The sequence below is a fragment of the Rhinatrema bivittatum genome, chromosome 6 (assembly GCF_901001135.1).
Source record: "Rhinatrema bivittatum chromosome 6, aRhiBiv1.1, whole genome shotgun sequence".
Classification (NCBI taxonomy): Eukaryota; Metazoa; Chordata; class Amphibia; order Gymnophiona; family Rhinatrematidae; genus Rhinatrema; species Rhinatrema bivittatum.
Window position 1 is genome coordinate 172,473,567 of NC_042620.1, and position 27,279 is coordinate 172,500,845.

Here is a 27,279-nt window from a genome sequence, read left to right on the forward strand (position 1 = left end):
AACGGAACCTACTCTGAAGAAAGAACAGTGTTAAGCAGAGTGCCACAAGGATTGGTGTTGGGACCAGTGCTGTTCAATATCTTTGTGAGTGACATTGCGGAAGGGATAAAAGGTAAAGCTTGTCTATTTGTGGATGATACTAAGATCTACAACAGAGTAGGCAGGCACTCAGGAACATAAGAACATAGGAAATTGCCATGCAGGGTCATCAAGCCCAATTGGTCATCAAGCCCAATTGCCATGCTGGGTCATCAAGCCCAGCATCCTGTTTCCAACAGAGGCCAAAACCCGGCCACAAGAACCTGGCAATTACCCAAACACTAAGAAGAACCCATGCTACTGATGCAATTAATAGCAGTGGCTATTCCCTAAGTATAATTGATTAATAGCCATTAATGGAGAATGAGACGTGATTTAAGGAATGAGACGTGATTTAAGGAAATTGGAAGAGTGGTCGAAGATATGGCAGCTGGGATTCAATGCCAAGAAGTGCAGAGTCATGCATCTGGGGTGCGGTAAAGAGCTGTATGTGATGGGTGGGGGGGGGGGGGGGGGGGAGGGCTGTTGTGCATGGAGCAAGAGAGGGACCTCGAGGTAATAGTGTTTAGAGATCTGAGGACGGCAAAGCAATATGTCAAGGTGATAGCTAAAGCCAGAAGATTTCTGGGATGCATAAAGAGAGGAATAACCAGTAAGAACAAGGAGGTGATAATCCCCATGTACAGGTCTTGGTGAGGCCTCACCTGGAGTATTGTGTTCAGTTCTAGAGACCGTATCTCAAAAAAGAAAGAGAAAGGATGGAAGCAGTCTAGAGAAGGGTGACAAAAATGGTGTTGGGTCTCCATCAAATGACTTATGAAGATAGGTTGAAGACCTAAATATGTATACCCTGAGGAGAGGAAGTGCAGGGGAGATATGATACAGACCTTCAGATACCTGAAAGGTTTTAATAATGCACAATCAACAAACCTTTTCCAATGGAAAGAAATCAATAGAACTAGGGGTCATGAAATGAAACTCCAGGGAGGACGACTCAGAACGAAAGTCAGGAAGTATTTCCTCACAGAGATGGTGGTGGATGCCTGGAATGCCCTTCCGGAGGAGGTGGTGAAAATAAAAACAGTGAAAGATTTCAAAGGGGCATGGTATCCTTAAAGGCTAGAGGATAGAAATGAAGAAAAGAATGCATGGGGGTAACTTGCTGGTATGACAGTTACTACACTTAACCAATAAGCCTTCATACTGTTGATGCAACTCCATTATTGCTCTCTGCTTTAACAGCAGAGGGAAAAGAGGAAAAGGGGAATTGGATTCAGACATCAGTCAACAAGGACATTGAATTTTACAGTCTAGGAAAACAAGTAACTTGCTGATACAGCTGTTGTTACCCTTGATCAATAAAGCTGATACTTTTTGATGCAACTCCAACATTGCTCTCTGCTTCAAAGGTAAGTGGTAACGGGGAATTGGACTCAGATAGCAACTAACAAGGGCCATGACTTTGACAATTTGGGAAACTAAGTATGGAGGTGACCTATATGGTGTGGCAGTTGTTGGCATGGGCTTGCTGGGCAGACTGGATGGTCCTTTTCTGCTGTCATATTCTATGTTTCTATGACCTAAATCTTTTTATATTTTTTATATAGTACTGTAATAGTAAAAATTGGGCTTTTAGTGATACTGCAAGCATGAAATTCCTGCAGTGATGGCACTGCAGTTCATATATGGACCAGTGTGCCAGCAGTGACATAGGAAGCCCAGTTCCCATTTTTTCAGTTCCGAAGAATCATTTCCAATCACCATATTAAAATAATTTATTTTTAAAATAGGCATAGTTTCCAAAATCACAGTCTCTTATGTTAAGTGACTATAGGATTCATTAACGATAACATATTTTATATAAAATATATACAATAGTCCCCCCTTTAAAAGCAGTTTTCAAAACCGGCTCTATAAAAGGAGTATTAAGGGGACCATTTTCAATAGCCTGAGTTGAGTTGTGGTAGAAGCAAAGACTCTGATTATTCTGGCGCTCTGGTGGATCCAGGATTCGAGGAAGGAGCCTCTGGGTTTGTCAAGAAGTGAGTGCCTGTAGCACTTGTCTGGCTAGATTTAGAACAGACATTTATGTGTTCACACTTGTGTGGTCAAATATAGCTGGTTTGTGCTGAAATCCGGCTAAATCCAAAATGCTCCCTTTGACACTTTTCTGACTAGCTAATTGTATGTACATTACAATTTAAGATGCACAGATTTATCCAGTCAGAGGCAGGGAATTTGTACTTGGTTAGATTTATCCAGCTAACTTCTGAAGCTAGCCAGATAAATTTGAAAATCCACTCCATAATAACCATGTGGGTTCTGGGAGGCAACAGGAATAAAACTGTGTAAACAAACGTTTTCTTTCACATAATACACAGTTCAGCTATCACACAAGGAGCCATTTCATTTAACAGTGATGTCAGCGATGACATACAGTTCTCCTTCAAATCTTGTCATAATTTACCTTTAAAATGTCTCTTTTGATCCAGATCATGAGCATATGTGCCAGGGAGCCACTCTGAAATAGGCCTGTGAGAACTCCAAAATCCTTGTTCACTATAAGATTAGTTCTCTTCCTTCTGGCAAGCTCTTCCCCAGTTTGACCCTGCTAGCTCCTACAATCCAAACAGTGTTGCTAATGGGATTTTAAAATACAGGTTTCACTGGGGACCACATCATTTATATATGAGCAACTGTAAGTCATGGGACTGAGAACGTACTGAAAGAGCTCTTACCTCTTGTTTTGCAGAGGGTAAATGTAGTGTAGGTGTCTCTCCGATGGGAACAACAGTGGCTGCTCTCACCGTGCCAGAACAATGGACAAACAACAACCTTCGGCTTCCAGCAATGCCTCCTATTCTCCAAAATTGTTTACTGCAGAAGAAAGAACATCAAACATGGTGATAAGCACTCATATGACTTTTGGACAGACAGGCAATCTCAAACACAACAGTCCCTATATCTGAAGCAACTAGTGTTTAATATCTATGTGGTCAGTACTAAAAGTGGACAAACCATGGAATTTAAAATCCCAAATATCTGACTGCCCTGGACTTAGCTGGCTAACTTTTTATCCAGCTAAAAAGTTAGCTGAATAAGTCAGGAATAGTCCAGGGACATTCTGGGGCAGAATGCTCTTACCTAGCTAGGTTTGACAAATAACATCAATCATCAGTGTTATCCAGATAATATAACCAGGTAACTTTAGGATGCCAAAGAAGTTAGCCGGATAAACTTAACTGGCTAACTTCTATATAGCCAGGTGTATTCAGTGGTGTACCCAATGAACTGGCTCACTTTGCTAACCAGCTGGCCTCTATATCTACCTATCTATATATATCTATATATATCTATATATATGTGTGTGTGTGTGTGTGTGTGTGTGTTTGTGCTCTCTTGTTTGCCAAAAGGAAAACCCATTAAATTATAGTATTACCAGCAAACAAGGGTCACACGTAGACATGTCAGTAGTTTATCAGTAATTAGAAACACACAACCAGGTCATTAGAGGCTAACTTTATAACAGCCCACATAAATTTGCAGGCTGTTATATGCTTGAGTTACAGCAATTTTCAAAGCAAAGTTCACTTTGAAAATTATCCCATGTAAACTACCTGCAAAAAATGATACCTGCTACTTCGTGCAGGGAAAGTTTTTGGGGGAAACATATTCACATACTTTTCAAAATCAAAATGCCCCCTCTCGGAATGCCTCTCCCCAGCATGCATAATACAATGTGCATACAGGTTGCATGCACGTAATTATATGCACACATTGGCCAGGGAATTTTTCCAAGGGTCAGATTGTTTTATTCGCAGGAGTCCCTTTGAAAATTACCCTTCCTGTGTGTACACTCTCAAAGCAACATACACATCTTTATGTCCAACTGCTTAAACAGCCACAGCAGTATTATGTAATTCATGTGGCTTGGAAAACTTGATTCTGATTGGTTGGCAAAATCACACAATACTTCATAGTGTTACCCAGCTGACCCTTATCATATGTTATGGCGGTTACTACCCCAAACCAAATGTGCCTGATACTTCACTTTCAATGCATATCCAGCACGGCTCTCTGCTTCAACAGCATGGGAGAAAGACTGATACATCACGCATTTCCAGCATAGCTCTCTGCTTCAACAGCAGGGGAAAAAAAAAACAAAAAAAAAAAACTGATGCTTCACGCATATCCTGCATAGCTTCAACGACAGGGGTGAAGAAAAAAAGGATTCGCAATTAGAAAGCGAGGAGTAGCTGGCTTGTTACGGCCGTTACTACCCCAAACCAAATGTGCCTGATACTTCACTTTCAATGCATATCAAGCACGGCTCTCTGCTTCAACAGCAGGGGAGAAAAAAACTGATACTTCACGCATATCCAGCATAGCTCCCTGCTTCAACGGCAGGGGAGAAGAAAAAAACAACCAACAAGGGCTGTACAACATAGTCTAGGTAAAACAAATAAGCATGGGTGTAGCTTGCTTATTGCGGCGGTTACTACCCCTACTACCCCTAACTAATCAAGCTAGATATTTCACTTGGATGCAGCTCCATCACTGCTCTCTACATTAATGGTGGGGGTGGAAGGGGATGGAAGGGGAATAGAACAAAGAGCTAAGAGAAACAGATAAGTATGAGAGAAAAAATGTGTGAAGCTTGCTGGGCAGACTGGATGGGCCATTCGGTCTTCTTCTGCCGTCATTTCTATGTTTCTATGTTTCTATGACTCCCTTGGATCACAAAAGTCACTGTTGCAAAATGCAAATCATAGCTTGAGTCTTTTAATACACACTGACACCAGAAACTAGGAGGGTCATCATCATCGTCCACTGATGTCAGCTCCTGAAAGAAAAACATCTTGTGCTTCCCAATATATTTTACTCTACAGTTAAATGAAGCAGATACTGTTTGAGCTGGAACTCAGAGAGCAGAAACAGAAATCTTTGGATCTGATAAACCAAGGCGGAAATACAGACTGTGATGCCATCAGTCACATGATAGATTTTTCCTGTCCAGCCATTAGGCTTTGAGGAGACCGTGATCAGACCGACCAGGCTGTCCTGTGTTACACAGCAACACTAATTAAACAATAGAGCTCAGCATCCAGCTGCCTCAGATGTTTCACGCTGTCTCATTTTCCAGTTTCATACTCTTATTTCCTACATTGAACTTAGAATGAAGCAGTAAGAAATAACATGTTAAAATTCCCAAACTTTACTCTTATGTAGTGGGGAGGGGGTCCTCAATCTCTGTTATGCAGTCAGTTATATAAATGGTGAACTGAAGTCTCAGACTGCCACATTCTACCGTTACCATTTGTTTTGTCTTAGAAGGACACCTCAAAACATCTGCTATCCCCGCAGGAGGAGGAGAAGCACTTACCTCCTTCCTGCGATGTACAATTGTTATGCAGGAGGAGCCACCTATCCTCATACATCCATCCTTGCACTTCATGCCCATATAAATATTGGGCCCAATGCTCCCCCCTCACCACATCCCTTTCCCTCCCACCGGAAGGTACAATGACACATGGCACTGACACCCCCCCCCCCCCCAATGGTGACAACCAAAGGGCAAACCCCATTCCTTCAATACCCCCCCCTCCCCCCGACAGGATGCATAGCCGAGCCTGGTTCTATATATTAGGAACATAAAATTAGCCATCGAGTTGGATTACTATGGCTTGCCCTGTTAAAATGTAAGAGTATTTCTGTACACATGGGCATAAATATAGGCTTCCAATACAGGGAACAGCAGGTGCAGGGGTGATGAGAGACATCAGCAGCATAGCGAACAGTAGGGATATCCTGCTTGCAGTCCGTTTCAGTTTATGGACTGGAGCCTACCTGCTGCAGCCTCAGTTAAAAGTGGAGATGTCCTGAATGCCTTACAAGGGCATATTTCAGTCAACTAGTTGAAAAACACACTTAAGGGTAATCTATACTGGATCAGGTACTGACACGTGGAGACAGTGCCACGGGCCTTATGATAAGAGAAAAGGCAAGATCTAGTGATCATTATAGTGTCTGGTTCAACATTTGACTCAGACCTGAACTAACTATACTAAAGCTAGGGGCCTAGACTTCAGCAGAGCTGACTTCAAGATGCTCAGTGATATTACCCTGCTGGCTCAAAAGATTTGCCAGCTGGTTTCAGATTTTCAGGACAGGCTGATCAGGTCATAGTGTAAATCTTCTGGAGGTGAGGATGGGTAGACTTGCTTTTCTTAGGGAATGAAATATGGAAATCAGAACTGCAATTCCCTGCATGCTGTGCAGTAAAACAAGCCTGGATCAAACTGTCCTGAAAATAAATGGAGCCAGTTGGCAGCCCTATATGCAGCCACAAGGAGGGTCTTTGGTTCAAATTCCAGGTCAAGATCAGATCTGATCTGCACCCTGGGGCTGGGGATACTGCAAAGGCAGCATTCATAACCCTTGGGAGGGAGGGAACTGTGATCATTAATAAGTGACACTCAGTGGTTAGACAAAGGTGCATGGCTTCTGGCCTCAGGACAGTTACTGCAATAACCAGACTGGGAGCAGTGGGAACAAGAGTCTAGTAAAATACTCGGCAAGTTGTGAATGAAGGAGTTTGGTGCTCAGATCCCAGCATTGATTACAACAGAGCTGGAAGAAATAGAAAAACAGGGGAATTACGCACCCCCCCCCCCTGCCAAAAAAAAAAAAAAAGATGATTAGTGATAGTTTTCAGGAATCCAGAATTCAGAGAAATCATGGGAAGCAATAAAAGGAAAGACTGCAAAGGCAACAGACCAGTCCACATGCCGGCTACTCCAAGGCAACTACATTCCAGAGGTCCCTCTCTCCCAAACTACAACCCAGAAAGGGCAATTCCTGCCAGACTGACCGAGGATTTATACCTCCCCAGTACATTTCCCACCCAATCAAAACCATTTTTAACTTAAGGGGATACTGCACCACCCAACACACAATCACACAGATGCCTTTCCCTCTACCATGTACCGTAACCTAGCATTACACCAAGTGCCATCCAGTGGTCACTCCGCAGAAATGCAGCTTCAAACAAACATTCAAACATTTTCCTTAACACTTCAGGCAATAAAACACCCTGGTCTCTCTCACTAAAAATATCTGGTACTACTAGAAGTGAAAAGGGCACAAATTTGGGGGGTCTCTACAAAATAATATCCTGCACTGTACCTCAAAGTTTCTCGAGTAGCCATGTTGTTGAACTAAAATATTTGACTCGGGTGAAAAATCAATAAGCACACTAAAAGTTCAATTTTGAAAATGCTCTGTGCATAAAAATGAGCATATATGCACGTAAGTAGCCTCTACTTGCACATTCCGCATTTCATAATAGTCCAAAATATGCATGTATTTACACTTTTGCGAACACATATACAGGTCTAAAAAAGGAGCAATCAAAGAGGTAGATTTTAAAAACCAAGCACGCGTCCATGTGCACGTGGTTCCCGGCGCCTGCACGTGGACGCGACGATTTTACAACATGCATGCATGTTTAAAACAAAAAAACAACACATGGCAACAAAAACAGCCTTTCCCCAGTTCCCTAACCCCCTACCTACTCTGCCTCCCTTTTCCCCTCTCCTCCCCATCCCTAAAACCCCTATTCCTACCCTTTTTTTTTTTATTATTTTGGAACTTACTTCATCCTACTGGCCGGCCCCCGCCCTTTTTACCAAGCCCGGCACTTCCGTGTATATCGGGAGATCCGCGCATGGCCGGGCCATTTTGAAAATGCACTCGGTGTGCGCATGGCCCGGCTACATGCGTATCCCCTGGTTTTTGCGCACACCAGGCTTTTAAAATTTGGCCTTAAGGGCATTCCCGGGTGGGGCCAACAGTTCCACATGTAAGTTGGGATTTTGAAAGGCACTTATGCACATAAAGGCAAATTTTAAAAGCCCTACAGGTGCCGAAGTCAGGAGATAAACGCAGAAGTCGGGCCAGCACACACCGCAAGGATTTTATACAGTGTGCACATACACGCCTATCTCCCGGTACACGCATAAAAATCTTTGTTGAAAACGGGGCAGGGCATGGGCGTTCCTAGATTTATCAACGAAATCTGCATGTAAATATTTACATGTACAAGCACGCTCCAAGTTCATTTCCACGTAAGTTTACTTCTGCTATGGTTGGCATGTAAGTCATAAAACGAAAAAACTAGGCTAGTTAGCAGAGTTTTAAGGGTTAGGGCTAACAGGGTAAAAGGGAAGCTATTTAATGAGGGGAGGGTTAGGAAGTCCTAACCTTTACCTGGACAAACTAGAAACAAACTAGGGAAACTGGTAATTGCGTCGGTGCACGTCTCTTAAAATCCCTCCACTTGTGTGGTAAAGGTGGCATTTGCACGCACATGTATTCATGGACAGCCTATTTTATACGATGCATGCATATAAGTGTGTATGTTATAACATTGCCGCATCCTTTGGCGCAAGCCGGCATACACACATACATGTGAGCCCGCGCGGCTGTTTAAAAGTTACCGTCATACAGTTTCTAACATACTTGCCTATTTTTACACTTGCTATTTAAATGTGATATTAAATGTGATTCTTGAATAGTACTGACTGGGTGGGAGGTCTGGGTGAACTCGGGGGGAGTTCAAGTTGAAAAACCAGGAGGATCTTCATGAGCTAAACAAGGACTAAGTGAACTGATGGCCTAATTGATAAAACTGGTAATTTTATCAACATGTGCATGTTATATAATACACCAACTTACATGTATAAATCAAGACTTACATGGGTAAATCCTACTTTACTTTCAGGCATAAAATACATGCACAGATATTTTTAAAATAGGTGGAAAAGTACCTGCGTTCAATGCATTGATGCACATGGTTTCAATCATTGCATGCATTCGTGTCAACTTACATACGCACATTTGTTGCAGGGTAGAGATACGTGCATTTTATAAAACATACATATCATACATGCATATTTTAAAATACCATAGTAAAGCTCATATGGCACATAGACATGCATATGTTGTTGTGCACAGTTGTTTGAAAATTATCCTCCCTATGTGGTTTAAATGTTATATTGAAACAAATTTAACATTTCAAATTGACAAACATGCCTAGTCATGAGAGCTCTACATTGGTTACCGGTTCAAAAGCAGACCCAGTTTAAGGTATTGGCCCTTGTTGATAAGCTTTTTTATGGGGAAAATCCATGTTCTTTAGCTGGGAAATTAAGAAGTATAATCCGCAGTGGAAGTTATGTTCCTCAGGAACAAACATGTTAGAGACAGTAGGCAGCAAGTGACTCGTTTGCATGTTTTCTCTTTTAGTGCACCTGTTCTGTGGAACTCGCTGCCAGCAGTCTTGCGTAATGAGAGGGATATTAAAGATTTTAGGAATCGAGTAAAGGCATTGTTTTATCAGGAAGTATATGGGGCCAGCTATTGATGCTGTATGTGTTTATAATAATTGTTATTTGTTTTAAAACGTTTATTTTATGTTTAACTTTGTGGAGTAGATATTCATACCCTGGCCAGCTAAATAACTTGTTGTGGGGATGATTTTCCTCAGCGGGGACTGGGCACCTTCTTAAAACTGAATGGATGGATGGATGGATGGTGCAACATACAAGACAACCTGCTTCAATTTGCTAAATAACTTATATTTGGGAGAAAGTTCACCTTTCAGCAGGACAATGATCCCAAGCACAAGGCCAAAGCAACACAGGAGTGAATGTTCTACAATGGCTAAGTCAAAGGTCAGATCTCAATCCAATCGGGAATCTCTGGCACTATTTGAAATTTGCAGTCTATAAGCACCATCCAACCAACCTGAACAACCTAATCTGCCAGGAACAGTGGACAAAAATCACTCCCAAACAGTGTGCAAAGCTGGAAGAAACTTATCCCAACAGACTTAAGGCTGTTATTGAGCAAAAGGTGGTTCTACCAAGTACTAGTCTGAAGGGGTTGAACACTTATGCAAGCAGCATATTTCTATTTTTAATTATATTTTACAAAAAAATACAGAGAAATAATGAATTGTGATTTTGAAAATGTAATTTAAGAGCATACTGGTTTACAATAAACATACTGGGCTAGATTTTAAAAAATACGCGCACGTCCATACGTGTGCGCTACCCGGAGCGCACACATAGACATGCGATTTTATAACATGCGTGCACTGGCCCGACCTGAAGTAACTTGCATGTGCTGGCAGCCGGCTGGCGCACAAGGCTCCAGGACAGCGAGGAATGGCGCTGTCCTGGGCCACCCCACTCCGCCCTCCAGACCGCCCCCTTTTAAGGCCCCGGTACTTACTCGCGTCCTGGGGTTTACGCGTGTGGCCGGGCCCATTTGAAAATGGGCCCGGCACACGTAAGGCCCGGCCACGCGTGTAAACCCCAGAATTTACATGCGCTGGGGTTTTAAAATCCGGCCGACTGTCTGGAACAATCTGTGTGTCAGTTGTAATCCACACAAATCTGCTGACTTTTTATGGGTTCAAATATTTTTGCAAGCCACTGTATCTATTACATGAGGTAATCCATCTGACCTCACTCCCTCCAAACCAAGTTCAGATAATCCTCCTATCTCACACACACTCTCAAATTGCATACCATATTCAGAGCAATCCTCTTATCCTAAATTCATGATTCCCACACATGTACATATACTCATTCTACCACAAACACACCTCCCAAAACTCTAAGACTGCTCAAATAATAATGTAGTCCCAACCTTACTCATTATTATTCCCCAACCAAACTTGACAGCCCTCACTCCCTGGTCTCACTCATGCTATACCCTCTAATCATGCACACACAATCTTCCCACCCCAAATTAAGTCACCTCAAACCCTTCATTTCTGCTCATATAATCTATTTACCTTATCCTACCCCTCCAACCAGTTTAGAAAGTCCCTTTACCCCAAACCCAGAAACAGTTACCTAATTCTTTCGCTCCCAAACTTGTACTTCTTATATTATATATGCACAGCCACATGGTTACCTGTGGTTTGAAAAATAATAATTTGAAAGTCACATGGACGTTCTACAGAGAATTAATTCAGAATTTTCTTTCCAGTAACAATGAATGAGGTACACATTAGTGAACGGGAAACTGCATCTACAGACATCTTCTTAAAGTCTGCTGAAACATTCATATACAGCAAGTCTGACATGCTATTATTACCTATACTTTCTTTTATAATGGTATAATTATCTACTATTTTGGCTTTCCATATGAAACTCTGTAATGCTTTCCTCTTTCCAAGTCTGAATGATGTACATAGTGTTTTATTTCATGAAAAATAGCTGCTCCTTATGCAGACTGAGCTAATGGGAACAATGACACAGATGATTCAATAGAAGCTTTAAGAATAATACTAAAAGTAGAAGGGAATGTAGCAAGCCTCCCCATCTGCTAAATTACCCTTAGTGCCATGGATCCAAGTTTGAGTCCAGACAGGGAGGAAGAATTCTCTTCCAGGGCCCTCAGTGCATGTACTCTTTGGTGTACTCACAGCTCACACTCTAGTAGAAAATCTCACTAAGATGCAATATTATCCAGAAAAGGAGCAAGGAAACAAAATGAGTAGAAAAGTTGCAACATAAACTCCACCCAGTGTCCATCCATTCAACCCTTGCACTGGCATCAGCAGGAAAAATTCAAAAGGAGTCCCAAAATGGTGTTCAACATAAATTATTTACTATAAATTAAATAGAAGTGTCCAAAAACAACATCAAAAGATCTGAATTAGAGAAGCAATAGTGTCCTTGTTCATTCTAAAATTCTTTCACTCCTTTCCTACATCTTGCACCTCCATCCTTAGCCAAGCATATCCTCACCAATGGGGTGGGACAACTAGAATGTGGCCTCCAGCATCACCAAACTGTTGGAAAAATATTCTTAATTCAAAAATATCAAAAGGGATTCCAGACTTCCCAAAACCTTAAACTTTAAGCCAATTATACAAAGTTGAGACTCTGGGTTCTTCTGTTCCAAAGTCCTGAAATCTCCCACCATCCTTGCTTGTCTGGTCGCTTGGGGAAAAACAAAAAAATCCAATCTCAACCCTCAGGGAGATGGGGGAGCCATCCATTCCTTCAGATCAAGAAGTCAAAAATCTACAAAAGTCCAAACCTCTTCTTCTCATTTGAGACTCTGGACAAATCTCAAAAAACGATCTCCTTCTCTATCTCACCTGTGCTTTGAGATCAAGGGGTGATCTCCAGCTTCTTCTCCTGCCTGTGGAGATTCTGGACGGGATTTATAGCTCCTTTAGGTGCACCTAACCCTCTGATTCACTGGGCATGCTCCCAGGGTTTATAAACCCAGGCTGCCTCTCCCCCAAACAGGTGGGGTTTAAGCAATGGGAGGGATTCTAAAGCCAACATTCCTCCCACTGCCCCTAGCTTAGAAAATGTACTTTGGGGAAAAATATTAGTGATGGGCTGAGACCCCCATAACAAGAAAATGTACTAAACATGGTTTATTCTATTCCAAAACTTATATACTATTTTTAAATGCACTTATTCTTTATCAGTTTCTGAGCTCCTTTTTATGCTTCCTGAATCAGAACATATAAAAATCAAGAGAAACCACATCTTTAATAACAGAAAACAAACACAGTGGGGTAGATTTTCAAATACCGCGAATAGGCGTACTTTTGTTGGCGCTCCAGGCGCCAACAAAAGTACGCTGGATTTTAGTAGATACGCGCGGAGCCGCGCGTATCCGCTAAAATCCAGGATCGGCGCGCGCAAGGCTATCGATTTTGTATAGCTGGCGCGCGCCGAGCCGTGCAGCCTACCCCGTTCCCTCCAAGGCCGCTCTGAAATCGGAGCGGCCTTGGAGGGAATCCTCTAACGCCCTCCCCTCACCATCCCCTCCCTTCCTCCACCTAACCCACCCGCCCGGCCCTGTCTACACCCCCCCTTACCTTTCTCCGGGGATTTACGCCTCCCGGAGGGAGAAGTAAATCCCCGCGCGCCAGCAGGCCTGTTGCGCGCCGGGACGCGACCTCGGGGCAGGTACGGAGGGTGCGGCCACGCCCCCGGACCGCCCCGGGCCGTAGCCACGCCCCCGTACCCGCCCCCGACACGCTGTCGGCACGCCCCCGAAACGCCGCGGTGACCGGGCCCGCCCCCGACACGCCCCCGACACGCCCCCCTCGGAGAACCCCGGGACTTACGCGAGTCCCGGGGCTCTGCGCGCGCCGGTAGGCCTATGTAAAATAGGCTCACCGGCGCGCAGGGCCCTGCTCGCCTAAATCCGCCCGGTTTTGGGCGGATTTAGGCGAGCAGGGCTCTGAAAATCCGCCCCAGTGTGTATTAATTGCCCACATAATCTAACTGAAATATTACAGAGAAATTCAGCACAATCCTTCTAAAAAAGAAAATGGAATATTATATTGTGTTAGCTTATTGATAATTTATCCTAGCAGCTAAAAAAAACAAACTTGCTAATTTGTATTTGCTGCTTTCATTGGACTTGGTGTGTATCTACTTTCTAGGTCCCGATCTCTTCTCCAAAGACTGATTTCAACCCGATGCAAGGAGTGGTCGGCCTGTGAACTCCAGTGAACTGAGAGGAATGTGTCAGTAATTTGAAGACATGGACTGATGCATAACCTTGTCTATTTATTTATTTATTTGAAAGCCCTTATTACCTGCCCTTCCTAATTTCAGAGCAGGGTACATTAATGAACAAAGAGATGTTCGGGGCGGGGTACAATGTAAAATATATACAGCCATTGGGAAAAAAGGGAAGGGCAATACATAAATCTAAGGAGGGGGAAAAGGTTGGCAGCAGGGGTATGAGATTGGCTGAAGATGACGCCTGCCATCCATTGCTCCTACCATGTGACAGGGGCCGAACAATGGCACCGGTAGCCCCTGTGACATAGTAAGGTCAAAGACTATCGGCGTCATTTTGAATACCGGCAGCCGAGGGTGTGAGTGCAGGAGATGGCTTCCGGACCCCCCGCTGGACCACCAGGGAGTTTTGGTAAGTCTTGGGGGGTCAGGAGGGTGGGGGGTTGTAGTTAATTCAATTTTAGCTGGGAAACAAATAAGAATTAACGCATGAACGTATTTGGGGCCCCCCTTGAATGCAACGTATCTGCCCCCCGACGAATATGAATCCCAAATGCAACGTATGGTGTCCCTCTGCACATTCCTAGGGGATGAGTTGAGGGTAGTCAGTTGTCGTCTAGGTTGGGGGGGAGGGAATGCTCTCTTGAAGAGTAACGTTTTTAGGGCTTTTTTGAAAAATGATCTTTCTTGGAGACATCTTATTGTCTTTGGTAATCATTTTTATTTTGCCATGTGAATGATTGTTGAGTAGGTATTACAAATGTAAAATGTTTATGCTTTAAAATTGGATATGGGCTCCTAGTATGACCGTATTTTGAGCCATATAGTAAAGTTATCTATACGACATAAGGAAGAAGAAAGGCTTGGTTGTATAGATGACTTCACTGCATGGCTCAAAACCTGGTGTAAAGAGGAACATTTTAGATATATTGTTGGCTGGGGCCATGTATGTAATAGTAAAAGGCTATACACTAAAGACGGCTTATATCTTTCTATCGCGAAAAAAAGGACCCAGGGAGGATAACTTTCAAACATGCATTCGTGCACCCATATATATGCTATAAAATATTATCGTAAAATTGTGCGTGCCCATATACATGTTTATATGGGCGCACACAATTTTACTATACATATGCGTATTTTATAAAAAAACAAGTATATTTGCTTCACAAAATGCGTGCATATGTAGGCCTAAGCGCGAATACATGTGATGCATTGAAACCATGTATTTCAATGCATTGAACACGTGTACTTTATCCATTATTTTAAACATATATGCACATATAATTTAAATGCAAAAGTAAATGAGGACTTACATAAATCCCGATTTGCAAATGTAATTCGGCCAATTTAATAACATGGTGTATCGCAGAAATTACCAGTTTTATCAATTAGTCCACCAGTTCCCCCAGTCCTCCAGTCCATCAAGACCCTCCTGCTTCTTCAGCCTGAACTCCCCATCTAGTTTGCCCAGACCTACTGCCCAGTCACTACTACACAATAAACATGTTTATTATCATTTACGCAAAATAATTAGCAGGTGTAAAAATACGTGAATAAGTTAGAGAGGGTACGCGCTTCCGTGTATTTTAAAATAGCAATTTACATATATACCTGTAGGCCCTGCCTCAGAATGCCCCTTTTGTATCTGTGCATATTTGCATAAATAAGTGAATATATGCACATATTTGTTGCTTTTATAAAATATGGAATATGTACGTAGAAGCTTCTTATGCATGTATATGATCATTTTGAACGCATAACATTTTTAAAATTCAAATTTATTAGGTGAATTTTAAAAGTCAGGCACACACCAAACCAGGGAGATATGTGAGTATGTCAGACTGGTGCGCACTGAGCAGATTTTAAAAGCCGCTCGTATTTGCGAATATTTCTCGGTACGCGCACAAGCCAAAAGTTTTGAAAAAGGGGCGGAGCATGGGCCTGTTGGGGGAAGGCCAAGAGATGTGTGCATAAATAAGTGCACAGCCGCGCACTGGGGTCCCCTACCACGCAACATTACTTCCGCTATGGATGGCGTGTATATCCTAAAACAAAAAATATAGGCATGTCAGCAGAGTTTTAAAGATCGGGGTTAAGAGGGGAAAAGGAAGGCTATTTAAATAGGGGAATTAGGAAGTCCTATCCCTTACCTGGGCAAACTAGGAATGAAGTGGTTAAACTGGTAATTGTGTCGGCTCGTGTTTCTTTTAAAGTCCCCCCACTTACACGGTAGAGGCGGCATTTAAGCGCCTTTGAGCACGTCCAAATAAAACTGTGCGCACATGTATGCGTGTTTAGTCTATTTTATACCATGTGAACACATATGTGTGTATGTTATATTTTTTCATGGAAAGGGTGATGAATGACTGGAATGCCCTCCCAGAGAAGGTGAAAATGGTTATGGAATTCAAAAGAACACAATATAAACTCAGAAGATCCCTAGTAGCAAGAGAATAGAAATGAAGAAGCACTGGGGTAACCTAGTAGCATTTTTGGTCTGGAAAGTGGTTTATAAATACTGATAAATAAATAAATAGACTTTCTGAATATGGGTAAACTACATGGAGCAGCAGTTTCAACCCTGAATACCTTGCTGAGCAGACTGGATGGACAATTTTGTTTTTCTCTGTCGTCTTTTATGTCACTAAGTTACTGTGGACTATACTGAAAAAAAATAAGATGCTTTTAAAAATGGGAGTAGTTGATGTCAGGGCTCTAATTAAGAGCCCACAGCAAACAAATGTAAAACATAAACAAATAAATAAATAAAAAGTGAAACTAAAGAAACTTAATACCTTCTTCATAATCATCCAAAAGAAAGTAAATTCAAGTTTTGTATCAAAAGCTAATAAATGTGCACACTTAAGTGGAAAGCATTATGGAATGTAGATTCTCTGAAATCAAATAAAGCCTAGTCTAGAATGACCACATACAGCAATTCAGGATCACAAGATACATTTCTCTAGTTCTGATATAGTTTTCAAATTTCCAGTGTTTACTAAAAACACATCATACAATCCAATAAAATGTTGCAATTGCAAACAATAAACAGAGCCCCAGATAAAATGCAAACAAAAGCCAAATCAAATCTATTAAGGCTTTAAGTTCCAAATCTAAGGCACTGCACTATTTTAAGAATATGTATAGAAGGCAAGTAGTACCCAAAAGGGGAAGATAAAAACCTAAAAAAATGTCAGGATAAATCAATACTAACAGACGACAGAAAGCCCTCAACTACTGCGTCAATAAAAGGCTTCCAGGTGAGTGCAATACCAGCAGAATAATTCTCCTTTACCTTCGAAACACTCTGGAGCCAAAAGGAGACTGAAAGTTTCAAGAAGAATTTCACATTTTGCAGCAACAAACATTTGATCTACTATTTGAATACTTCTAGTATGTGTGGGCCTGTGCTTATCCATTTGATGTTTTTATAATAAAACCACAAGCCAACAGGGGAGTCTGATATGCATGATTTTCTACTTCCATGAAACAATTCCTGCCCAAAATATTGACTCACTGGGCAAACCCACCAACCATGAAAAAAGAAATTACTCTGACTTGTTTGACAAGATATCTCTCTCTTTCTCTCTCAAGAAACCATGATGCATTGGATCCTGTGCCCCACTTGAGTCTAGATACTTCGATATTCTTCCTGCAGAAGAGTCTCTGTTAATTTCCTTACAACCAATATCAGACTTTTGGTGACTAACCTTCTCTCTCTCCCTCACCACTTTTATGGACAACATCCCACCATTCTCCAGTCCCACAGGACTCAGTTTTGTCTCTAAAGATCCACCAGAACCTCTCTGAGCTTGCCTACTCCTGCTATATGGCAATAGTATAGTTCTCAAACTGGAGTGTGGGTCCCCTTAGAATGGACATTCAATGGATTGTGGAGGTGGCAAGATGTTTGATTTAGCATAACCTTAATTTTAATACATTGTACAGCAATTTCATTTTTTTAATCTAATTTTACAGGGGTGTGGGGGCTAAAAGTGCAGAGAGACAAAATGGGAGCCCATCTAAAAAGTTTGAGAACACCTATTGTACGGGAACCAAGATGTACACCGGTGAATGAGCAAGCAGCTCCACATTGTATTTCATGAGCCTAAAGCAGTGGTTCTCAACCTTTCTAATGCCGTGACCCCGCAATACAGTTCCTCATGTTGCGGTGACCCCTCGCCCCGCCCTCGCCCCGCGAGGGCGGGGCGAGGGCGGGGGCGAGGGTGGGGCTTTGGTCAAATGGGGGCGGGGTTATGGATGGGGTTGGATTTTAGTGCATACTTATTTATTATGACATTTATAAACAGAACCACCATTCCTCATAAAACAATAAAATTAACATAAAGCATCAGTTATAATAGTAAACCATACTAATAAAAGAATATTTTAAAATTACTGATAAATAGAATTTCTATTAATTAAAATCATATACATTTTATAATTCCCAAACACCAATAAAATATTTCAAAACAGCACATATATCAAATAAACACCAATAATTAAAACTAATAAGGATTTTAAAAAGCCCCTGCTGTCCATACATGGGAGCTCTTGATTTCCAGTCACCCTGATATTGTCGAGGATTAGGAGGTTATCCTCTCTCTCTCACACATACACTGTCACATACATACACATTCATGCTCTTATACCCACCATAACCTCTCACTGACACTGATACACTCTCAGGGTGTAAGACACTCTCCTCCCCCCCCCACTCACACACACTCTTACTCCCCTGGATTTTCTCATACACACTCATGCTCTCATTCTTACTGGCTCCCTCACAACCTCAGAGCCTCTCAGATAAAACTCTATGCAGCAGAAATAATGCTGAATGTTGAGAATTGTATTATGCAGACTAATCTGGAAAATGCACTAATTTCTACATGAGTCATAATGAATCAGTCCTCAGCTGCAGGCTTCAATTGATTATCCTGGCTCCCTTAATGTTTGCCAAATACAGTTCATGTGTAACAGCAATCCTAATTCTCCACCAGATCAAGCTGATTTCACATCCCACTTCATACTTTGTCACCTCCAGCTGAGTCAAACAATTAATCTAATTACTGCCACGTGGCTATTGGGGAGGCGCTGATTGCTGCTATTGGCACTTGGCACTGAAGCCCATTCTGCTGCCTCCTTTGTGCAGGCCCCCGTGGGTTTCCACTTCCTCCATGCTGATCTCGTACATTGTGAGATCTGCCATAGAGAAAGTGCTACTCTTGCACATTCCCAAAGATTACATGTACCAATCAGTAAAAAGTAATTTATTTATTTTTTTACATCTGCTTCCCTTTCTTATTTTTTTGCCATTTCCTTTTATATTGCCTTTTTTTCTATTTCTTTTCTCTCCACCTGTCTTCTTCCCTCAAACACACAGTCAGGTTCTCATTCTCACGTGCATTTCTCTCTCACACACACATACACACACAGGCTCTCACTGTCACATGCTCTCTCTCTCATGCAATCATTCATACACACAGTCTCTCACTGGCACAGGCTGTCTGAGTCTCACACACAAGCTCTCTCACACCCCCACATGCTGCCTTGCTCAAGCACAGGCTCTCACTCTAACATGCTGTCTCTTTCACACACACAGAGGCTCTCACATGCTGTCTCTGCAAACACGCACAGTCTCTCAACTCACTCTCACACACAATCTCTCAACTCATCTCATACTCGCACACACCTCTCTCTCACCTCTGGGCCTCTTCTTTAAGGGTTGCCACAGGATGGGCTCTGCAGCGGCCCTAGTCTTCCCGGCCCCGCTGCTCCTCTTCTGCACGCGGCTGAAGCACCTCTTCTACCCACGCGGCTGACGCGCCTCCTCCTTCCTGCCCGTGTGGCTCCGACAACATTTGTCTTCCGGGGCAGGGCGGGCAGGAAGGAAGTAGGAGGAGCACCTGCAGTGGCTGATACACCTCCTTCCTGCCTGCGCGGCTCCAGCCACATACTTTACTGCGACACGCTAGCTTTTTGGGCCATGTCTCTTCCAGTGGCGTAGCCAGAATTGATTTTTTGGGTGGGCACAAGGTTAACATGGGTGGGCTGTAGGCATGCAGGTCTACTAGTTGTTTTTTTTACTGATAAATAATGCCAAATTATGCAGCATAGCATTCACATCTACGCCTAAGTATGAGGTTTACTTAATGATACAAACATAATTAACGGTGATTTGTGGTACTTTAGCCTTCTTATTATTACGATTTTATACACGGCTCCTACCTGTCCATAAATTTTGAGAGAGAGGTTGTGTTGCTTATATTTAAATTGCTAACATCTCAAAATATAGATATATATTTTTACCTTTGTTGTCTGATCTTTGTATTTTTCTAATCAGTTGGTCCTGGTCTCTTTTTCCCATTTTTTCCCTTATAGCTCATTTCCTAATTCCTTTTCAGTGTCTTTCTTCTATTACTGTCTTCTTCCCTTCCACACACAAACACACACATACACGCTTTCTCTCACAGACTCCCTCTCACACACTCAAGCTGTCACTCTCATATGCTCTCCCCCCCCCCCCCCCCAAGCTCACATTCTCTGCAGACACACTTACAAGTTCTCACTTTCTCACCCCTCCCCAGGCTTATATTCTTATGCACACACAGACGCACATCCAGGCACCCATTCTCACCCACACACATAAACCCAGACTCCCATTCTCACCCACAAACCCATGCTCCCAGTCTCACCCACACATATTCAAGCTCCCATTCTCATCCATACATATACACATTTAAGGTCCTATTCTTACCCACACATACACACATTCAAGCACCCATTCTTATCCACATATTCAAGCTTCCATTCTCACCCACCCACACAAACCCAGGCTCTCATTCTCACCCATATATACACACATTCAAGCTCCCATTCTCACCCACCCACAAACCCAGGCTCCCATTCTCAACCACACATACACACATTCGAGCTCCCATTCACCCACATATTCAAGCTTCCATTCTCACCCACATACACACCCAGGCTCCAGTTTTCACCCACACACACTCCCATTCTCATCCACACATACACATTCAAGCACATGCACAGCTTCCGCTTTCTCCCCCAGAGCAGGAAGATCAGCTGCCTCTCCTGCTGCCACCGGACTCCTGCTATCTTCGGACGTCGGGCCGTACAGCCCGCCGAACTTCCTGTCGGGGGGGGGAGCGGAAGCGCAGCGCACAACGTACGCTTCCTCCCTCCCCCCCCAGCAGGAAGATCGGCCCGACGCCCGAAGATAGCAGGAGGCCGGTGGCAGCAGGAGAGGCAGCTGATCTTCCTGCTTTGGGGGAGAAAGCGGAAGCTGTGCGCGGCGCTTCCGCTCCCCCACCCCCAAACAGGAAAATCGGCGGGCTGTTTGGCCCAAAGATAGCAGGAGAACGGGTGGCAGCAGGAGAGGCAGCTGATCTTCCTGCATTGGGGGGAGAAAGCGGAAGCTGCACGCGGCGCTTCCACTCCCCCCCCCCCCGAACAGGAAGACTGGTTGGCCATACGGCCGCAGCAGTGCTTCCCCATGGGTGCCGTGATGGTGCGCGAGGTGTGGGTTCTCTTGTTCGCTGTCGCGGGGATGGGATCCCGCAACAGCCTTGCAGTTCCGGTGCCAGTTGGGTGGGCCTGGGTCTAAGTTGGGTGGGCACCTGCCCACCCGTGGCTACGCCATTGGTCTCTTCCCTTTTGGGGTTGGAGGAGGCAGGTCTCCAGCTTCCCCGCCTCCCCGCAGCAGCCGCGGCGCCACGGACTGGCAAAAAACCCCAACGGCCCGGTACTGGTCCGCGGACCGGTGGTTGGGGACCTGCTTTAGGCGACCCCTGTGTTTTGGTCGTTCGACCCCCGCCGGGGTCGCGACCCACAGGTTGAGAACCGCTGGCCTAAAGGCTAAGCCCAGAATCCAGTAAGGGAGATCCAAGTCAAGGTTGGAGTCTAATTGAAGTTTCTCGTTTTATAACTCTGAAACTACTGATGAGCTTCAACCCTTTGTCCTTTCTGACAAAGAGGCTGATGTAATAAGCTGTAAAACCTTTTTTTTGCAAAAAGGGCCAAATATGTGAAAAAAAGGGCAAAAGGGACCGAAATGTGCAAAAACACAAAAATGTCAGCATTTTGGCATTCTTTCGTGTGTTAGCTCCTTTTGTGAAAACAAAATTCACAAATTTACCCCTTGCAAGTAGAAGACTTACATGGTTTATCCACTATGTACACATGTTTATTAAATTTTCTATAAATGAGCTGCTGAAATGCAATACCATGCAAAGCAACTCAGGATTTCAAAATTAAGTGAAAACGACCTTATGAAGACATCTTTCTTTTTTTGCATTGTAAACTTGTCAGTGAAAGAGGTTGCTAACTCATGACCACTCTTGTTTAAAGAGACGTTATGGACTGCTAACAATCCTCTCTCCCTCCATCTCCATGTGTGAAATCTCTGGTGATCCATGGGCAAAGGGTAACCTCCTGCCACCACTGAACAAGGCTAAAATGCAAAAATATTAGCCTTTTGGCAATGCTTCTCCCACTTATAAGCCTTACCTGCTAAAATAACCCATCCCAGCCCTCTGTCCCTCCCCCCAACGCCTACCCCTCAGTTGTGGGATTCTTCTAGGGATAAGAGTGCTCCTTACTCAATCCTGCCCCATGGTAGCATCTTGGAAATTGGCACTGTTTGACTCCATGTGCTCCTTTGCCCTTTTTCTAAGATGGTGCCGGTGGAGCAGGAGTGGGGATTGTTCCTGCCCCAGGAGAACATCAAAATTATGAGGAAAGCTATGGAGGGGCCCACTCAGGGACTTTGGTGGGGTTTTGGGGTTTTTTTTTAAGAGGCATGCAAGTGGGAGAGGCCTTGCTCAAGGGCAAATTTTTTTAGATTCTGCGGCTATGCAGGGATAGGGGAAGGATGCCTTTTCCCCACAGACCACCAAGGATTTTGCACATGGGGGGGGGGGGGGAAGAGGGATCCTGTTCCCAGGATGTGTAGCTCCTTTAAACCAAGGTGGCCCCGAGATCATGGGCCACCATTATACATCGGCATGACTGAGAATGTGCAAGGTTCCTGGCCATGGCAACACAACAATTTTGCTACCCAGTTCATTTGCATGAATACCAAAATTTCACTTGAACAAAGCCAGGAACCCACAGAAAATATTGCAGGTTATCACATCAGCTGCTTAGAGACTGAAATTGTGAACAGATTTGCTTGGAGTATAGAAAGTGCCTAAACATTCTTAGGGCCTTATGCACTAAAGATTATTTCCATAGGCACAGAATGGAAGTAAGGCCCTTATGCTTCCACTAATTGCTAAAGATGAAGCATTGGGTGATGATTATTGTACTTTAAAGTCTACAGACATTTCAGGCAGTTTAATTTAATTTCACGTGCGGTTCTGCATGGCTTTGTTTTTCTTTGGGTGGAGGGAGGTAACATGGTCAGATTTAGAACAGCATTTCCACTGTAAATTTAAAGCTTTTCTCCTCAGGCTACCTTTCTCCCCACTACAGAGCAAATGAAAAATAAAAACAAGTCTCTTAATCCCTCAACTAAGGGAACTAGAAAAGGAACTGCAGGGATTCAGTACCTCAGCAGAATAAGCTGCCTGAACATAAACTTGGGAAAAATTGATGATTTATACAACAAACACATCTTTATGCCACAAATGTACATAATTCATAGAAGCAAATTAAAACTAAAAATGGAAGACATTAAGATTCAGTTTTCATTGAAGTTCCATTATAAAAATATATTTTGTTTATATCTAGGAACCCTCATTTTTGGGGGGTTTTTCCCCCCTGGGAATTTATCAGTGTTACGAGCGCGACCTCCGTTGGCCGTCACGCTCCGAGGCACGGAGGCGCGGTCGCTTTTAAACAGGGTTGTGAGCCCTTGAGCCACGGGAGGAGCCCCAAGCCAAACCATGGGAGGTGAGCTGGTGCGAGCATGGGTACATGGCAAGACATGGCAGACGCAAGAACTCTGGTACAAGATGAGGGACTGATGCGATGGCATCACAGACGAGGGTCGATGCGACGGCATCATGGACGAAGACATCACAGGCGAGGGCTTGATGCAACAGCATCCCAAACAAGATGAGAAGTTGGGAAGGTAGACATTGGCACTGTCTCTCAGGGCACCCTACACAACCCACCTTCATAGGCGGACCCAATGGGCTGGTCACGGACCACCCTGTCCCACTGCGCGCCCTACACAGCCCGAGGAGGCTGGTCATGGACCACGCTGGGAGCGGGACAAGCGCAGGAAGGAATCCAGCCGAGGCAGGACTTCAATGATGGAGCCGATGTCATCCGGAGAACCACAAAGGTTGGCAGGTCAGGAAGCTCAGGAGCGCAGGACAGATCCACGGCCGGCAGAACGGAAGGCTCAAGAGCACAGGAGCAAAACATCCGGAAAGGCTGGAACATCAGGTAGGCTGAGAAATAAGGAAACCTGGACGAGGGACCTCTGGAACACGGAGACATGGAACACAGGAAGTATGGAAACAACAGAAGAGCAGAACATCAGGCACCGGGAACTTGAAGACATCAGAAGACAGGAACAAAGGATGTCATGAATCTGAAGACGCTGAAGACCAGGACGACGAACATCTGGAACATGGAGACAGCTGAAGACAAGGACATCCAGACTCGGCCGACACCAGGACTGGGAACCAGAAACATGAAGACACTGAACACGAAGCCATCAAAGCAAGGAAAGACTACGGAGGACCTGGACCAGTCAGAAGACACAGACGACTGTGGAACCCGATCCAATAGGCAACGAGAGACTGACGAAGAATCCCTTTTATAGGGCTGGAGCAGGAAGTCAAAGTTAGGTGGGGCCAGCAACACTTCCTGTGGCTGGCCCTTTAAATCCTGAGAAGAGGCGCACGCCGGCGCCTAAGGGAAGCCTGAAGCAGAGAGCAGGACCCTGGACAGCAGCACCCAGCCGCGCAGGAACACGGAGGAGCAGGCAGGCCACAGGATGGCCTCCTGCCATCTGGGGAGGACCCCGAGGATCGCGTCAGTGGCCCGAGCCGTGAAGACAGGCCGGCGGCGGCTCCCTGCCACGGAGGCAGGCTTCAGGGCGGCCTCCAGGCCATACAAAGATGTCAGAGCGGCATAGGACATCCCTGCTGCTCAAAGAAGGTCCAGGGCGGCGGCTGCCTGCCGCGAGGGCGGCACCTCGGCGTCGGTGCAGGTCGCCAGAAGATGGCGTCGGCGGTGTCCCGCCGCGGAGGGAAGACAACCACAGCCTCCGGGCCATGGCAAACGGAATCGGCGGCGTCCTGCTGCACCGGGGAGACCAGGTAGGTGGCAAGGCCTGCTCGCGGAGAGTAGCTCCGCGGGCAGGAATCATAACAATCTGGGTTTATTATGATAAGAACAGAAACAGGAGAAAAGCAATTGAAAAAAATAGCTCATTATTTTTCCAGATAAATGTTGGCATTTATTTTGGTGGACAGAAGCCAGGATAACAAAAACATCATTTATTAGATTCTCCCACCCACCCAGCAGCATCCCCCATCTCTCTTTTCCCACCCCATCGAGAATCTCCCTCCCTTTCCCCCCCCCCCCCCCCCCCCCACTGCAATAGCATTCATCCTTACCAGTGGTTGCTCCAGACTCTCTCTCTCTCTCGGCAGCAGGTTTATTGAGGCTCCCTCGCTCTGCAACACTGCCCGTCTGCTTTTATGCAGGACCAGGGAGCCTGAAGTGCTTCTAATGGACAGGACCTGCTTGAAATGCATTCATGACACCAGACAGCAGGTACTTTGGCTGTTTAAGGGGTGAGGAGTTGGAAGTTGAAACACAGCATGGTCGGCACTGGAGGGTGAGCACTTTCACTGGTGGAGGGTGGTACTTGAAACACAACATATGCTTTGGCCCACGCTGGCTTTCAGCAGTGGCTGGAGGCCTTGAATTGCCGCATCTGCAGCTCTGGAGCAGCTTTTGAGTCAGCCTAAAATTAGGGTGGATATCAGTTTAAAACAATTGTCACCTTCGGAAAAATCGAGGAATTTATGGGTGAAAATTTGTTTAAACTGAAAATAAAGGACCCTATTTATATCTTGTTAGCATGCTGCTTCTGAACTGTTTCTCATTTTAGTTTTATCCTTCCAAAATCAAGTTAATAGGAGTGAATGAGACAAATAATATAATCTCGGCAACAATCTCGGCAACACTTCATTTCTTTCTCCAAGTGGCACTGCACTATGCATAAGCTTATTAAATGGAGGTTTTCCTTTGTATAAGAGCTGACGTCAAGGTGGGTAAGGAGGACAACATGTTCTCACTTTCCACTTCATCACTGGCAGTCTATTGTGTGTGAAGAATCTAACAAAGGCTATTACCACATGCCATCCACCAGTTACAATAAAGTATGCATGATTTGACAGCATATGGGCAAGAGCTCTAGAGCAGAATGAGGAGGCTCTCAAGGCACTGGTATTGATTTAGACACAAGGTGCTGAGGCTGATAAATGTAACATCCTGGTCCACAAAGGATCACAGCTACCCTGTAGAAATAAGCTCTGACCACATACTGATTTCCACTTCGAAACTGCTCATGCTACAATTAACAGAGCTACTGATAGCACTGAGGGAGGAAAAAAAATGCCAGAAGTAAAGAGAAATGGTGGCATAAACACGAATGGTTCTTGGGGTCTCTGCCCCCTCATCTAGCTCAGGCCCTTATCCATGGTAGCAGGATCATGTCCCACCTAAGTCAGCTCCTTAAAGGTGCAGGGGTTAGAGATCCTGGAGGCATTGAAATCATTCCCAGTCCATGATCCCCTGTGCCTTTAAATGGGATAACTTGAGCAGGGAAACACCACTGCCCTTTGGGCTAGGCTTGTAAACATTTGAATCCACCAAAGTTTTTCTGTTTACTTTTGGCAGATAATTATCCACCCTCCTCTCAGTCCCTTAAAAGTTAAGGCGTGCTTGGGCTGGGTGGAAGACTGGAAGCCTATTTACATAATTGCTTTCCAGCAGCCTGTGAGATTAACCCTTGCCTGAGTAGTTGGCCTGTGCTTCTACAACCTTATTATATTCACTTCTGTCCAATAGTCCTATTGACATCATTATTGATGGTCTCCGCTCCAACTTTAATTGCTTGTGTGTGTTAAAGATTTATGCATATTTTTAATTGTACCCTGCCTGGGTATGGGTTATAAATCTTTTTAAATAAATAAATAGAATAGCTGCATTAACCGCAGAGGGAGAGCGAGACACAGCAGAGGCAGAGTAGGAAGAGACTGAAAGGACAGGAGATAAAGTGTTGCCAGAAATTAAAAGGGGTTTGTAGCCAGTGCTGTGAAGACCACATAGGATAGGGTAAAGGTCAGGGATGGGATGGGGGGGGGGGGCTGACCACAGTGCCCACCCATGTTAACCTTGCCTCCCCAAAAAGGTTTCTGTTCAGGCTATGCCCCTGAAAAGATATAGTCCATATTGTGCTGCTTCAATCAGAAAGATTCACTGAATCATTATTTTCGGGAGCTGGAAAGTAAGGGACAAAATGAATGGTTTGAGGTTTACTTAAGTGTAATACATTCACTAAATGTTGCTGCAGTACCAGCCATGCTTAGCCCAAGGAGCAGCAACCGGAGCAGAGATTGGGGTTACTATTTGGCATGACTGAGTCCTAGCTAGAAGGTCATCAGACTATCCC

The 27,279-nt window shown here is 44.3% G+C and overlaps 1 protein-coding gene across 1 annotated transcript in view; it reads right to left on the bottom strand.

Moving 5' to 3' along the window:
• Positions 1–27,279, bottom strand: part of MAP2 (microtubule associated protein 2) — a 752,988-nt gene that overhangs the window by 339,041 nt on the left and 386,668 nt on the right. Inside the window, exon 5 of the mRNA XM_029607915.1 lies at positions 2,778–2,916. The gene's annotated coding sequence lies outside the window, so the exon portion shown is untranslated. The remainder of the gene's footprint in view (positions 1–2,777; positions 2,917–27,279) is intronic.